The following is a 17,655-nucleotide window of genomic DNA, read 5'->3' as shown; positions in this document are numbered from 1 at the left end:
AGGCGTCAGTTATGTCACCTATCCATTATTAATCCAATTGTCTGAAAGGGTTAAAAAACACACACACACACATGATTAAAAAGTATTTTAATGAAATAAACAAACAGGTTGTTTTAGTATTTTATTGCTCTCTCAATCCATCCGGAACACCCTCGCTTGGCAAAATAATAAACCAACAATATACATACCTTCTGATGAACTGTCACGTCCTGCGAGGTAATCCATCTGAAGGGGTTAATTATTTTACAGGCAGGAGCTGCGCTAAAGCACTAGCTCGTGTCTGTAATGCCCGGGTGATGAAAGGAAAACTGAGTGATCTGTACTTACATTGAGTTGCGGTGAGGCGCCCTCTGGTGGATGTTCTGAACTGGAGCCATGGAAAAGTTCCCACGCTCGAGTTCATATGAGTTCATCCACCAGAGGGCGCATCACCGCGACTCAATGTAAGTACAGATCACTCAGCTTTCCTTTCAGCACCCAGGGGATTACAGACACGAGCTAGTGCTTTAGCGCAGCTCCTGCCTGTAAAATAATTAACCCCTTCAGATGGATTACCTCGTGGGACCTGACAGTTCATCAGAGAGGGTATGTATATTGTTGGTTTATTATTTTGCCAAGCGAGGGTGTTCCGGATGGATTGAGAGAGCAATGAAATACTAAAACAACCTGTTTGTTTATTTCATTAAAATACTTTTTAATAACGTGTGTGTGTGTGTGTGTGTGTGTGTGTGTTTTTTAACCCTTTCATACAATTGGATTAATAATGGATAGGTGACATAACTGACGCCTCTCCATTATTAATCTGGCTTAATGTCACCTTACAATAGCAAGGTGGCATTAACCCTTCATTACCCCATATCCCACCGCTACAGGGAGTGGGAAGAGAGTGGCCAAGTGCCAGAATAGGTGCATCTTCCAGATGTGCCTTTTCTGGGGTGGCTGGGGGCAGATGTTTGTAGCCAGGGGGGGGGCCAATAACCATGGACCCTCTCCTGGCTATTAATATCTGCCCTCAGTCACTGGCTTTACCACTCTGGCGGAGAAAATTGTGCGGGAGCTTTTTCCGCGATTTAACCCTTTATTTTAGCAGCTACAGCGCCCACATTTTGCACATACACACTACTAACATTAGTAGTGTGGAATATGCAAAAAAAGGGGATATGAGATGGTTTACTGTATGTAAACCATGTCTCATATCATGTTGGGTTTAGGCAGGAGTAATGAAAAGCCGGCAATTGAATTACCGGCTTTTCACAGATATCGCACTGAATTAAATATAAATACAGAATATATATATACGTGTCTCAAATAAATATATATATATATATATATATATATATATATATATATATATATATATATTTGTATATTTGTATATATGTATATTTGTATATATGTATATATGTATATATGTATATATGTATATATATATATATGTGTTTTACCGAACATTTGAGCACATAAATCCATTAGATGTCGGTTTTTCAAGCCTGCGAGAGAATATCGCAGTACGGATGCCATAGGGATTACATACGGAGGATGCCATGCGCAAAATACGCTGCCACACCCTGACTACGGATCAATATTTTGGGAACATTTCTCCGTATTACGGCCGTAAAAAACTGAGCGTATTGTCTTACGCTGAGTGTGACTCCAGCCTAAATATTCTGTTATTTTTCTTTCAAACAGTGGCATTCTCTAAGGCTACGTTCACATTTGCGGCTAGCGCCGCAGCGTCGGGCGCCGCAGTGGCGCCGCATGCATCATGCGCCCCTATATTTAACATGGGGGCGCATGGACATGCGGTGCACTTGCTTTTTGCGCCGCATGCGTCCCTGCGGCGCCCGCGTCGGGGCGCAGAGGACGCAGCAAGTTGCATTTTTGCTGCGTCCAAAATCAATGGAAAAAAGGACGCATGCGGCGCAAAAAGCAGCGTTGTGCATGTGTTCACATTTGCGCTGTGCGTTGCGGCGGCGACGCTGCGGCGCACACCGCAAATGTGAACGTAGCCTAATACGTTCATAAAATGCTTCGGTGCAGACAAACAAGATGTGAACCGGCCTTTGAATGGCAGCATATAGAGTCCCTACTGATGGAGATTAAAGGGGGTTAATTAATAGTAAAAACAAGCAACTTTGCAATTTACTTTGTATTAAAAATCTTCTCCATTCTCAAGAACAAAGAGACATTTAATGTTATTATTTACTGCTTGTTGCCTAGGTTACCGGCCATTGCTCCAGTCGGTGGCTGATCTTTTTGATCTTACAATCTCTGTCAAATTTTAGGCTTCTTTCACACTTCTGTCTTTCTTTTTCCGTCACAATCCGTCATTTTGTGAAAAAAAAAACAGAAAACGGATCCAGCAAATGTTTCTACTGGATCCGTTTTTTCTCATAGACTTGTATTAGCGAAGGATTGTGACGGATGGCCACACGTTTCATCCATCGTGCACTGGATCCATCGTAAAATCGCTGTCCGTCGGGCAGAGACAGCGCACAGAGGAAGATTTTTTCTGTACGTCGGAAAATCGCTCAGCGATGGATCCTGCGCTGTCCGTCGTTGGCTATAATGGAAGCCTATGGACCCAGGATCCGTCGCTGACTGTGAAAAGCAGGAATCTAGCGACAGATGCCGTCTTTTCAAACTGAGCATGCGTGGAAGGAATTCCCATCAGGGAAATTCTCTCTCGCTCTTTTTACTATTGATGCTGCCTATGCAGCATCAATAGTAAAAAGATATAATGTTAAAGATAATAAAAAAAATAAATAAAATCGTGATATTCTCACCTTGCGACGGCCCACGCATCATTCCCGATGCTCGTGATGCATAGCGAAATGACCCGATGACATAGCGGTCTCGGGAGACCGCTACGTCATCACAGGTCATTGTCTCGCAAGGCATTAGGCTGTGTGCACACGATGCGGATTTAGTGCGGATCTGCAGCGTTTTTTCAGCGCAGAAACGCTGCATATTCGCACTGTGATTTACAGTACAATGTAAATCAATGTTAAAAAAACCCCAAAAAACTGTGCACATGGTGTGGAAAAATCAGTGCGGAATTGCTGCGGATTTCAAAGAAGTGCATGTCACTACTTTTGTGCGGATCTGCAGCGTTTCTGCACCCCTCCATGATAGAAATCCGCAGTGGCAAAATCCGCACCAAATCCGCAGCAATTTTGCATAAAAACCGCACAAAATCCGCATAAAAACCGCGGCAAATCCGCGGCTGCGGATTCTGCCAGGAGCTGCGGATTTTGTGCAGAAAATTCTGCACCTCTTTTCTTACGTGTGCACATAGCCATTCTGGGAACGAGAGCTGCCGGGAGCATCGGGAAGGCTGCGGGGGCTGCCAGAAGGTGAGAATATCACAATTTTTTTTTCTTTTTTTGTATTATATGTAACATGGATTGTGTTGTGTATGCGTTTTCGCAGCGAAAAACCGTGGCAAAGACACACATACAGCGTGTGCACATAGCCTTCTAGGATGCACTGGAACCGTAAAAAAAAAATGGCTCCAGTGTATCCGTTTTTTACAATCTGCACAGGATCCATCTTTTCAACATTTTGACGGATTGTGACTGATTGTAAAAAACGGACGTGTGAAAGAGGCCTAAGTGCTGCTCTGCTGCCGGGGAGATTACTTTATCCGTGCAGCTTCAGGACCACTGCACTCCTCCGATGCGGCAGAGGCCATTCTGCTCCTGCTGGCAGCATCAGAGCGCAGACAATTCGGGCCAGCAGCACAATGAGCTGGTCTTTCAATCATCGTGGTAAGCGTTTGTTTTTTTTTCCCACCCTCCCTTAGGCCGGCGTCACACTCAGCGTATGAAAATATGGTCTGTATTTTACGGCCGTAATACGCAGAAATGTTCCAAAAATAGTGATCCGTATGTCATCCGTAGGCAGGGTGTGGCAGCGTATTTTGTGCATGGCATCCTCCGTATGTAATCCCTATGGCATCCGTAGTGCGATATTTTCTCGCAGGTTTGCAAAACCGACATCTAATGGATTTATGTGCTCAAATGTTCGTTAAAACATATATACAGTGTATGTATATGTATGTATATGTATGTGTATGTATGTAATCGTTGTGCGCCTCATCAGGAGACTGGAATAAGATTAGTGGCATAGGGAGCACAGGCTGACACACCCCGCCTGCCCCAGCTTCTCCCACTTTGTTGGAGCCAGGTGAAAATGGCGGGAGAACGCTCTAAGTCACAAAATTTTAGCAGAGCCTCAGGTTATGACATTTTGCAACTTTTAAAAGTTTTTTGTACTCCAGAATTCTGGCGTCAAAGCATTGATGAAGAGTAGCCCATGTGTTTCTATGCACTTGGGTAGTTTTGCTCTGTAGCGTTACATGGTCTGCCACTTCGGAGTTCCTAAACTCTTCAAATGTTCTACAATAGCACTCACAGCTGATCGTGGACTATTTCATAGGGTAATTTAAATGGGTGGCCTGGTCTTAAGCTACAAGTCTGCAGTTACTCTGTGTGACTGCAGACTTGTAAATCCTCACATCGTGTGCACTGCGGACTGTGAGGATTCTCGGACCTGGGAGCAGTCGGTCATGTGACCGCAAGTATTATATTTTTATACTCCCAGCCACATTCCCACTAGACTGTTTCCAGCTTCGTTTTACCCATTCATTGACCATTCCCATCTAGTCACAATGTGGTGGGGAGTATGCATATAACATGACCGCCGACACAGAGGATTCTCAAGGATTTTCAAGTCTACAGTTACATAGTAACTGCAGATTTGTAGGTAAAGACAGGACAACCCATTTAATGAATTGGCTTATTACAATGGCAGCAGCCCCAATACTTTTGTCCATACATAGTGTTGGCTGATCTTGTGTATAATGCAAAGGGAGCTGTCGGAGCAAAAATCTGTTGGCCGACTATATGGCCTAATGTAGACCTCAATTATTCTCTGAATTAGTGAAGATTCCAAGATTAAACCCACATTAGTTGTGGCAGAACCTACAATCTGCAAAAGGGTTCATTTCTGAAAATGTTTTGTATGTGGAAGAATTGTTGAAAAAAAAAAGTCAGCTGATTTATTTCTATATTGCTGGTTGATGTTGTACCCTTTCACTATTGGAGGTTTGTTTTTTTAAGCCATTTTGTGCATAACTAGGTCAAATACATCAAGCAAAATGGGGATTTAAGTATTAGTGTGTGGTTAAAGATTTGTATGTTTCTGATCTCATCCATGTAAGATTTAATAGTCTGAGAGATTTTCATATGGTTCAGCTTTATACTTTCTGAGGCCAAGTTCACAGGAGCGTATTAAAAATATCGTCCTTGTTTCACCCTGTGAAAACGGCAACTTTTTTTTTTCTCGATTGTCATCTGTATTAACGTTAGGATTTACAAGATATATGCAGATGATGAGTGTGAGCCATTTTTTATTTTTTTTTTCCCCACCGCTATAGATCTAAATGTTCACATATACATTATACCAAAACCGTATGGGGATATTGAAGAGCTTCAAGGTGGTTGCACAGATGTTAGATGCCATACTTACAGGTGAGAAAGTCGTATACTTATTCACCTGTATGACGTCAGCCAATCATAAGCAGGAGGTGGCATGCAATGGAGAAAATAACATTCCACGCTTTTTAATCTCCCCTCCCCTGTTTCTTGCTGCCTGGTTATGATTGGTCAGTCTGATGCAGGGGAAGAAGTACACGCCCTCAGTCAAGTAATGTCCAGTTGAACTATAACCTAAACCTTACAAATTAATATCTCCACAGCAGAGAGGGGAAGTTAAAAACCAAAACCTGTTTTATTCAGCCTTGCAGCCACAATGCCATGATATGGCCAGTATAATGTGCTCAAACTGGTGTAAGGTACTTTTTTTAAATGGTTATTCCCATTTTAAATAAATGGATATTGTCGCTTTTCTTGAAATATTAGCACTTTTTCTTTTACATCTGTTTTGCCTTGGAGACTGACCACTTGTGCTAGATACGGTAAAGAGAGGGGCGCAATAGCGCAGTTACCAAAATAACAATTAACTTACTGTAAGGTAAAATTCTCACCTTTACACGTTGAGAGTATGCACAACACATATAGTAAGTATGATAGGAGGACTGCAGATGGCATCAGACACGCGAAGGATCTTCTAGAATTTCTGGATAGGGTATTCAAGATGCCGACAAATCCGTTCTCCTCCAAAATCACTGTATCCAGGGTGATTGCGGTGACTGCATCACCAATGAGACGGACACCCTACCCTTGAACTCTTTCTGGAGCTGCCTTCTGAGACTCTCCTCCTATACATCTTTTTCCTATTCACTCCCCTTACAAAAGTGAGGTTTTGAGAAAGACCGTGCCTGGTCGAAACGTTAACCTTGTTGTCCGCGATCACCCTTTTTCTTTGAAACTTATTTGGTGGCACCTGTACACATGAATAAAAGCAACTAAACTTTCTACATAAACGCAAAGACTTGAGTGCGGCTGTTTTTCTCTTGTATATTGTACTCCACCAAAATCAGTCAAGGGAGTCCCAGAGTTCAGAAGAGTTGAATGCTTTATTCAGGGCTATAAAAGTACGTGTTTCATGGACGTCCTGCCAATCATTGGCTATGTACCTGAGGAACTGGACAGGAATATCCTAGCCAGAATCGCTTGTGCTAGATAGCAGAACATGCTCAGTGCTTACAAGAACTTCTCTATAGAGCTTGTCGGCATAGTTTTGAAGAACCGCTGAAGCTCGCTGTTACCTCCTGCAGAACAGTGCTAATATCTGTAGAACCGTTGCAGTTAAATGAGCAGTAAATTGCAAAAAGTTCTTGGTTTGTACACTATGCGACAATACTCATCTGTGAAAATGGGAATAAATCTTTAAAGGGCAGTTGTCAATTTCTTGACCTGAAAGCCCCCAATTTTCGTGTGTGGGCATTTAATTTATTCATGTTTTTTTAGCATGCAGGCATATTACAACACAGTATTGTGGCATGGTTTAATACAATAGAAATAAAGCTCGGTGGATCATTTTTGCATTCTGTGGCCACTCATCATTTCTACCACAAGATATATTAACTTATATATCAAACAGTCACGACCTACTGTGAAATATCACACATTGCTCCGCTCCTCTTTTGAGCACATTAATGAAGTAGAATTGCTCTGCCATCATCTGTGGACCATACGGTAATTAGTTATTATCTCACAGAATACCATGTTCAGAATTAAACCTTAGTATTTTATTTTATTTATTTTTTATTCCGTTTAACTGTAGATAAAACCTGAAAATGTCCTTCTTGTATCCTGTTTAGGGTAACGCCTCAAACTCGAGGAACTCTGTAGCTGTGTCAGGGACGGGTTGCCATCAACCATCTAATAGGCAGTAAGCAAAAAAAAACCCAGCACCTTGTAGGGCACTTCAAAAAGTTGTTCCATCATGACCCCCTTATTGTCTACTATGGCCTTATTTACGCTCGCAGTCCTTTTGGTTGTCTGGTCACAAAATATTGATGCTCTAACCATAGGACAGGTCATTAAGTCATAGCAGACCATGTTTTTGTGTCCATCGTAACAAACACATTCTGTGTCATAGTATTCTACAGCCCCATTGGCAGTTTGAATCCCGTTTTTAAGGGGGATTCAGACGAAACCTCCAGATGCACTGCAGAAACACGGTGTAAACAGGGTTTACCAGAGAAACTGTTAACATAACTTAACATGTCAAAACGCCTTCTTCTGCTTGTGTGGGGCATGTCTGACGGTTCAGCTTCATGCTGAAAATACATTTCCCAGCATGCATTGTTTTGTAGACCCGTTGCAGTAACGTGCCGATTCACCCAACACTTCCTACCTCTTGTGTCTAACACCACTCTGAAATGTGACATTTGTGATTATAAGCCTTTTAGATGTGACCAGTATTGTGCACATTATCCCAGTAAGAGGTAAACACTGACTGCTGGGAATATTTCAGAATGAAGATGTTCTGATGAGTGTGTTAGCAAGTGTCTATATGTGACCCCAAGGCCTGAAGTGTGGGCCACGGGGAGAGTTCTTGCACAGGTAGTCAGATTTAGTCAGGAGTATTTAATAATCTTTATTTTTTGTTTTATATAGCGCTAACCTATGCCTCAGCGCTTTACAGTTTGCACACATTATCATCGCTGTCCCCGATGGGGCTCACAATCTAAATTCCTTATCTGTATGTTTTTTGAATGTGGGAGGAAACCGGAGAACCCGGAGGAAACCCACGCAAACACAGGGAGAACATACAAACTCCTTGCAGATGTGGTCCTTGGTGGGATTTGAACCCAGGACTCCAGTGGTGCAAGGCTGCAGTGCTAACCACTGAGCCACCATGCTAAATTATTATTCCCCAAATAGCAAATTATCATTGTAAGGGAAATTATAACGTTAGATTAAGTCTGCCATTCATATGACTGACCCTACACAAAGGGGATGACCTCTATGTACTCTTTTTACAGGGCCTTGGGACCAAGGGGGGTTTCCCTGAGACTTCAAAGGGTGTTATTTGTGACATCTCGGCCTAGTGTTCAAAGCTTGGGCAGATGGTCCTGGGTGGCCAGGCTGGACATTTCCTATCTAGGGAGGGGAGTGGCTGGACAAGGTGCTCACCCCTAATTAGCCCGCGGTCTAATTACAGACCTGCTATTAGAATATTACAGCCTAGGCTGTCATGGAAACCTGAGCCCAGAACCAGGCATATAATAAATGGGTTACGCAGTGGAAAGTTGTTCGCATATGGGGGTCAGCTTCATCTGGATGTGAAGCATAAATCTTTTCTCCTAACCTCAAGGAAACAGAATAGCTTTAGACATTGTTATTTCTCCACTTTTATCTTATAACTGTTTTGCTTATTTGTGTGTCGCTTTATGTTTCAGCTTTTATTCATTTTCTTATAAGTATGGTATTTTTTTATATTCAAGCTTAAATCTTTGATAAGTTTGGTCCTTGTATGCTCTAAAGAATCCATAGCCTTTTCAGAGCGTGTATGGCCTTTTGATTGTCGGACAATATTATATATTTTGGGGACTCCTCACCTCGTGTTTTGTGTGGTGGCAGCATTGTATGTGTGTGTGTGTGTACTGTGTTGAAGTATGATTTATGCTCACCTTTGCAGCTTATAACAAAAGTTCAGTGCAAGATTAGTGAGAGGAGGTAAATTATCCCTTGCAGTCACAGCCCATGTCATGTGCTCAGAAGTGTGAGTGTTACAATCCCATAACTTTAGGATGGGGGATATATTGGGGGGACGACCTCTGGGGCAGGGCCCTTGGAGATAAAGCAAAACAAGCATTGGAACCCAGGAACCAGGCTATGCTGAGCTTGGTCTTGAATGGAGTGGTGGTGCACATGCTTAACTTTTGCTCCATTGTCTCTACAACTGTTGGAAAAAGCCAAGCATTGTAGTTGGCTTTTTCCTTGTGCCATTGAAGGGGTTGTCCACTACTTGGAAAGCTCCTTTTGCCCCCAGTAAAATAATACCACTTATGGTATATTCCGCTCTGGTGCCATCACCATTCCTGTGGTGTCGGGAACAGCTCTCCCAGGATTCGTGTGACATGATCTATGTGGCCACTTCACTTTCCTCGACTTCGGACAAATCATACATCCAGAGGAAGATAGTGCGGCAGCTCCGACTTCCTCATCCTCTTCTGGATGTATGATTTGTCCGAAGTTGAGGAAAGTAAAGCGGCTGCAGTGTTCATGTGACATAATGTCACGCAATCCTCGGGAGCACCAGTGCTGACACCACTTGAATGGCACAAGCATCTGAGTTGAGTATATGTATTATTATATTTCAAGGGGAAAACATGGGGATTGAGAAAGAATTAAGTGGTGAACAACACTTTTAAAAATCAAGGTTGAACATGCGTACCTCCGTTCCATTCAAGACTGAGCCCTTTCTCAGGATCAACAGGGTCCCCAGCAGTCAGGCCCCAACTCAATCCTCCATGGATAGTGAACAACTTGATATTGTGGGAAATACTTTTCTATAAAAAAAAAAAAAAGAACTTTTATTTTTTTTTTTATATCTTTTATACAAGCTTAAATTTGTGGCTGTCTGCGAACCGTCAGTGGATCCTGGATTGCTGATTACCTGAACAAACAAAGGAAAAATTTCTGCATTGGTAATGTTATAAAGCTGCCTTTTATAAAAGATGGAAATGTGTGTATATATATATATATATATATATATATATAAGTGCAAATAGATCTGCATATAATTGACATGAAACATTATGTGAATTGAGAATGTTAAGTTATAATTTTTTTTTGCCTTACCACTATTGAGTCACAGCCTTTTCTATCGGAGCATTAGAATACACTTAGTAAGGGAATCCTAATTAGCGCAGCCTTGGAGATGTTCTCATCTTAAATTAATAAATGCCCGCTATGCTTCACTGACTCATTATTATTAAAATTAGTAATAGAATAATTAAAACAACGCTCTCTGTGTTTTCCTGCTACTCTGGGCCAGCGAAGCTTGCAGAGCGTTCTGCAGCAAGACATCTTGATCTGCTCCTCACGGTGACAGCCGCACAATCGTTTGCTTGAAATGTTTTGTACGTTTGTCTTGCTTATAGCGGTTTTGTGTATAGTTTATTGATGAAAGGCTTTATGTTGTAATAACAGGTGGGGTTGTGTGATGGAAACTGTCAGCATTTTTTTTTCTATCACAACAGATGTGTATTATTTTTCATTTTCCCATTTGCTTGTATTATTGGTTGGGCGTTTGACAGAGTAAACAATATTTTGCACGGTCCTTGCTGCACGCTGGTGACAATGCTGCGTCATCGGACAGACGAGGACTCAATGCAGATCGTTATCCAGTTCTAAAATGTATAAGAGGCAGAATTAATGAACTTGGCTGTTGTATATTATGACTATGCATTGCTTCTTCCGTTTTAGAACATTTGAGTAGATAGTTGGACCAGACTTCATTTTTGGGGGGGATTGGCGGTGGGTAGTTCATTGCTGTTATAAATGTTTCCACCGTCTATTAGTGTTTGTATTTTTTCTTTGTAACACTTAATGCAGTAATTAAGTGGAGAAGTCTCTTGGGTGCCTGAGTCTGCGATCTCCAGCAGCAAATAAAAGGAATGTTCCCCAGAGGTGTCTGGAACGGATTCAGTACTCGCTCTATTCTTCCCTTTTCTATGTACGGGCAAAATCTATCTAGCACAAATGGAATCCTGAGTCTGTTTCTTTTCATACTTCTAATACCTGAAAGCCTCTTTAAGAAAAGGGACTGCGGCTCTTAAAAGTGTTCCAGCAATATCTGATGGTATGTCACGGAAACGCTGCAGTCAGTCAAGGACTGCCAGTGGGTTGCAGTGGTCAAACCTCCGGAAGTCTGAGTTTCATCCGAGGGAAGCCTGTTAGCAGCCACTGATCGACTGCAGCGCTCACATGATATAATGGTGTCACGAGTATGACAGATGCGGCACTGACCGATGGAATGGCGCCAGCCTGGGAGATTAGTATAGGCTATTTTTAATGGGACCCTGTTTCATTTAAAGGGAATTTGTCACCAAGTTTTTGCTCAGAGCAGCATATTGTAGAAACAGATGCTGATTGCAGTGATGTGTCACATACTGGGCTGTTTAGAGTAGTAGTTTTTTTTAATATAAAATCAATGTTTTATCAGCAGCATATTATCAGAAGATGACTAGTAAAGTTGCTGCCACGTAACCTAAACTCGCCTCCCATTACTGATTGTCTGCTTTCTTCCTATGCACAATGCACACAGAAAGCTGACGATCAGTGGTGTGGGAGGGGTTATACAGAACTCGGTGTTTATAGAGCTGCAGATAAAGCCGTTTTTAATCAAAACTGCAGCAACCAGTCAAATAAGTGACACATCACTGGAATCAGGGTTATGCTGTTCTTAGATAGGGTAGCATAAACCTGATGACCTACTCCCATTAAGAAATATATGGACAACCCCTTTAAGGAGACCATTTGAGTAAGGAGTTTTATTTTTGCCCCCCGTCCTTCCCATTTGAAACTTAACTCCATTGAAACTCTATTTAACCAAGTAAAGGTACATTCTCATGTTTTGTTTCTTTATAATGCTTCAAAGACGCAAGTACAATAGATCACTGGGAGGCGGCGCGCCGCACCTTCTCTGAGCCGGCTATCAGCTTGACAACTAGCTCAGAAAAAGGCCGAATCCCAGTGCTGGGGGCATCAAAATGCAACCGCCGGGGAGACACCTCAGGAGGCCGACGGCGTCCACCTGTTGGCTGCGTCTGGGGTTGATGCCTGCTCCCCCTGGATACACCTCTGCCATGGGGGGAAATGTAATTCTCTCTCCAATAAAGGAAAGTAGCAATTTTCAGGGGGTAGTTCCCTTATATAAGTGACACTTGCAAGATATCTGTCTGAGTGGAAAGAAAACAAATTTGAATATCTGAAAACTCAGAAAAACTTATAGGGGTTACCCCAGGATTAGAAAAAAGTACTTTCTCCTGAAATAGACCCCACTTTTATCTATGTACTGTATCTGATATTTAAGCTCATCCCTATTTTCTCTGTTTAGCAGCAATTCTAAACGAGTGGCACAGTTTCTGGAAATGGTTAGAGATATTTCTCTGATTTTATCTCTTTTACTGGCGATTTACAGATATTTTCGTCACTGTCCTCATTGGAGATCACAATTCCTTGTGTGAGATGAAACTGGAGTACCCAGATTAACCAGCGCAAATGTGGGAAAAGGCACAGTGGTTAGCACTGTATGGTGGCTCAGTGGTTCGCACTGTAGCCTTGCAGCGCCTGGGGTTCTGGATTCAAATCCCATCAAGGACGACATCTGCAAGGAGTTTGTATGTTCTCCCCGTGTTTGCGTGGGTTTACTATGGGTTCTCCGATTTCCTCCCACATTAAAAAGACTTAATGATAGAGAATGTATGTTGTGAGCCCCAATGGGGAGAGTGGTGATAATGTTTGCAAAGTGCTGTGGAATTAATGGTGCTGTATAAGTGAGTAACCCCATGATGATGCCCTGGATTGGATTTGAAACTAGGAACCTCATGCTGCAAAGCAACAGTCCTGACCACTAAGCCACAGTGCTGACCCTGGTTCTGGGCTCTGTCTTCCTCCCTCCCCCTTTTCTGTCTTCCTCCCGCCCTTTTCTGTCTTCCTCCCCCCCCCTTTTCTGACTTCCTTCCTCCCTTCCTCCCTCCCCTTTTTTCTGTCTTCCCCCTTTTTCTGTCTTCCTTCCTCCCTCCCCCCTTTTCTGTCTTCCTCCCTCCCCCCTTTTCTGTCTTCCTCCCTCCCCCCTTTTCTGTCTTCCTTCCTTCCTCCCTCCCTCCCCCCTTTTCTGTCTTCCTCCCTCCCCCCTTTTCTGTCTTCCTCCCTCCCCCCTTTTCTGTCTTCCTCCCTCCCTCCCTCCCCCCTTTTCTGTCTTCCTCCCTCCCCCCTTTTCTGTCTTCCTCCCTCCCCCCTTTTCTGTCTTCCTCCCTCCCCCCTTTTCTGTCTTCCTTCCTCCCTCCCTCCCCCCTTTTCTGTCTTCCTTCCTCCCTCCCTCCCTCCTTTTCTGTCTTCCTCCCTCCCCCCTTTTCTGTCTTCCTCCCTCCCCCCTTTTCTGTCTTCCTTCCTCCCTCCCTCCCCCCTTTTCTGTCTTCCTCCCTCCCCCCTTTTCTGTCTTCCTCCCTCCCCCCTTTTCTGTCTTCCTCCCTCCCCCCTTTTCTGTCTTCCTCCCTCCCCCCTTTTCTGTCTTCCTTCCTCCCTCCCTCCCTCCTTTTCTGTCTTCCTCCCTCCCCCTATTCTGTCTTCCTCCTCCCTTTTGTCTTCCTCCCGCCCTTTTCTGTCTTCCTCCCCCCCCTTTTCTGACTTCCTTCCTCCCTTCCTCCCTCCCCTTTTTTCTGTCTTCCCCCTTTTTCTGTCTTCCTTCCTCCCTCCCCCCTTTTCTGTCTTCCTCCCTCCCCCCTTTTCTGTCTTCCTCCCTCCCCCCTTTTCTGTCTTCCTCCCTCCCCCCTTTTCTGTCTTCCTCCCTCCCCCCTTTTCTGTCTTCCTCCCTCCCCCCTTTTCTGTCTTCCTCCCTCCCCCCTTTTCTGTCTTCCTCCCTCCCCCCTTTTCTGTCTTCCTCCCTCCCCCCTTTTCTGTCTTCCTTCCTCCCTCCCCCCTTTTCTGTCTTCCTTCCTCCCTCCCTCCCCCCTTTTCTGTCTTCCTCCCTTTTCTGTCTTCCTCTCCCCATGTTGTTGCTGACTTAACAGCTGATTAGCAATGAAAGAGGTCATATTGTAGTAAATCACTGCAACATCAGACTACACGCAGGGTTTGTTTGGTCATGTGTCTTTATGATTACAGATTATGTTATATTCATACAGAAATATCATAAATGTGCAGCTTATATAATGTTTTTAAAGGGGTAGACTGAGACCAAACAACCAGCTGTACTACTGACATCTGCTGCCACCTCCACCGTTCAGCTGTTGATGGGTACTGCACCTTATCTCCTATATAATACATGTCGTATATATTCATAGTGGCATTGAGGTCTTACAAATGGAAAATATTTCATGCTACATTTAAATGTTTTTTTCCCTCTCCTTTGCATTGTTTTTTGTGGACTCCATACAGCCAGGGCATGTTATTAGTGATGCAGAGCATGCTTTGGAAAGTTTTCGCTTTGCTGACCAGACTGGAAAATGGCTATTTAAGGCTGAACTGTTCCTCATTTAGTTGTGAGATCAATTCTCATTTAATGCAGCTTAAAAAAAAAATCTGCTGTTCTACATTCTGCAACTTTGAACCTCTCTGTACTTTACGATTATTTTTTTGTTCATTGCCTGGACTGTGTCCTCTTTGGATTGTGATGCTTTTATCATTGTGTACGTGTGTGATGTGCTTGTGATAGTGTATATGCTGCCATTAAAGGTACCGTAAATGTTACACATTAAGCACTATTATCAGCTCCTGGATAGTTGTTGTTGCGTTTTTTTTTCTTTATCAAGATTTTTAGAGGAAATGGGTGAAGCTGCCTCATAAGTATGTGTCATATTTCCTAATCACCGGAGCCATGTGATATCCGTGGAATTTGCTGATGCGACATGGCTCTCAATGTTTGTCTAAAGACAGTTATTAATCTACCAAGTATATAAAATATCACTAATCTAACAACCTCCTACTAGCGTAATTCTTACAGGAGTATTAGAAGCTGGGATCTGTGGTGTTGCGTGTAGGACATTCTCATAGATGATGTTCTTCACCCCCCATTGTCCCTGAATAACTGCTATGGTGGGAAAAGGGTGGCCATAAGTAAAGGGTCTTACATGACTAGTCCAAGGGTTAGGTCCCAGGAGGGCCAGCCTCTTGGACTAGTCCTCAGAGATGTATGGTTGTTGGCTGGATTTTGAAAGTGTATTTTCTCTGAAACGTGCAGCATGCCATTTATAACATACTAGATGGAGGGCGGTAATGTCCCGATGGGGACAGGCTTTGCAGCATTGAGAATCCCTCCCCCCCCCCCCCCCCCATGTGCTCACCCACCTATCCACTCTCTCGTTCCCCATGTGCTGACTTCTCCCATCTGTGGTCTTTTTTGACCTGTCTACCCCATGTGCTATGCGCTCCTCCTGTACAAAGACGGTGATCATTCTGCTGATCCTGGTGGCAGCGTGTTCGCGACGGTGTTCTGCTAGTGGTAACGCGCAATAAGCTGCGTACTGTGTGTGAGTGGTGCGTACTGCGTATACTGTGTGTGCGTGTCGTGCAACGGTGTTCCGCTGGTGGTACTGCGCAAGAGGCTGCGTATTGTGTGTGTGTGTGTGTGGTTCGTACGGCGTATACTGTGTGTGTGGTGCGACGGTGTTCCGCTAGTGGTACCGTGCAATAGGCTGCGTACTGTGTGTGTGTGTGTGTGTGTGGTGCGGTGCGTACGGCGTATACTGTGTGGGTGTGGAGCGACGGTGTATACAGTGTGTGGTGTGTACGGTGTATACTGTGTGTGTTTGTGTGTGTGTGTCGCGTACAGCGTATACAGTGTGTGTGGTGCTTACGGCATATACAGTGTGAGGTGCGACGGTGTTCCGCTGGGGGTACTGCGCAAGAGGCTGGTACCACCAGCAGTTTCCATATTGAGACCCCCATCACTTGGGTGTCCCAATATGGAGGTCGGTGAACTTCCGCCGCTTGGAATTCTGGGATCCGGACACATCTGGACTGAACAGGATGTGAAGACATTACGAAGTAAGTATTTAATAAGATACCTGCACTAACCCGGACAGAGTCTGATTCATGATGCCCATGGTTCTCCTGTTTGGTTCCTTTCAATCCATAACAGTATTTTCTGTATAAATCACAATCCTAAAGAATCCCAAGCGAAACGCACGTCGTACTGAGTGGCAGTGGAACAAGCTGGTACCACTATGCAGATGGGACAATATAAACTTGTGGGTTGGATCCATTTTGTATTTTGGATCTGCAAGTTTAATTTATAACAGAGAGCCAGTTGAAAATATATACTGTATGTGTGTGTGTGTATATATGTGTATATATATGTGTATATATATATATATATATATATATATATATATATATATATATATATATATATATATATATATATATATATATATATATATATATATATATATATATATATACACCAATAATGTGAATGCATTTGGTAATGTATGATTTCCTATATACCATATTTCCATCAAATGTATTAGTGTAGTGTTCTATATATCCAGACCTATTCACATTTGAAATTATCTGGCGGGCGAACTTTATTATAATACTCTTAATGTATACTGATAACATATGTATTTTTATGTAGTTACAGTAATGGTTCAGTTTGTTCTGTAACTAGAATTTTTTTGTGTATAATGTGATTTGTGGCCTTTGTTTTCATGTATTTTTCTTATTTATAATTAAGTTCTTCTGAATACTTTTTGGTGTTCATATTTAGATTATCAGTGAAATATTGATGTACTGTATTTCTTTCTAAGATCTGCTTTATCAACATTTTTAATATGTAACCACTCGGCATGTAATGTTGAAGTTAGAACAAGATCAGCCTATTTTTATTTATATTTTTTTCTGTTCAGAAACCTGGAAATGGAGTATGATACATACGCATCTTGTTCTTTATACATGGAGGACAGTTTTTTATGTGGGTGACAAGAGCTGCTGGTTGTCGAGTCTCAAAAACTGTGAAATCAATAATACAAAGATATTCCTTGGTTTCTATAAACACTAATTAGAAAAATTCTGTTTCTAAGAAACTTTTATAGTGTGTACATAAACAGAAAAATGACTCACTAAATGATTAAAATTTATCAAGACGTGCAAGCCTATAAAGTTACTGCATGTTTCTGTACTAAGGGAAAAAAATAAATAGTTGCTTGCTTTGAAAGATGTCTAGTTGTTCCACAATCTTTTTAATTACATTTGTGGGAAATGATCAATGTACGAGCCTCAGAATGTAAAACTTTGGGACAACTTTTATTACATGCAATAATTTGAGACATTATTTTTATGTCATGCTTTTTTTCCCTATCCTAACGGCGTGGCAGCTTGGCGTTGATCTACAGACCCCATTATAGTCCGACACTGCGTCATATTGTCCATTATTGGCGTACTGCCGATCCAGATGTGAACAGCCTAATTTGTCTGTATTTCACTTCTTCTTTGTTGTCTATTGAAGTAA

General features: G+C 42.6%; 1 protein-coding gene across 5 annotated transcripts in view; it reads left to right on the top strand.

Moving 5' to 3' along the window:
- HYCC1 (hyccin PI4KA lipid kinase complex subunit 1) overlaps positions 1–17,655 on the top strand; it is a 118,242-nt gene that overhangs the window by 6,666 nt on the left and 93,921 nt on the right. The window contains exon 2 of one of the 5 annotated variants that reach the window (XM_077268748.1): positions 10,043–10,126. The exons of the other annotated variants lie outside the window; for them this stretch is intronic. The gene's annotated coding sequence lies outside the window, so the exon portion shown is untranslated. The remainder of the gene's footprint in view (positions 1–10,042; positions 10,127–17,655) is intronic. 5 annotated transcript variants of the gene reach the window in all.

The sequence above is a fragment of the Ranitomeya variabilis genome, chromosome 6 (genome assembly GCF_051348905.1).
Source record: "Ranitomeya variabilis isolate aRanVar5 chromosome 6, aRanVar5.hap1, whole genome shotgun sequence".
Taxonomy (NCBI): Eukaryota; Metazoa; Chordata; class Amphibia; order Anura; family Dendrobatidae; genus Ranitomeya; species Ranitomeya variabilis.
Note: the sequence above shows the minus strand (reverse complement) of the source record. Positions and strands in the feature narration are given on the sequence as shown.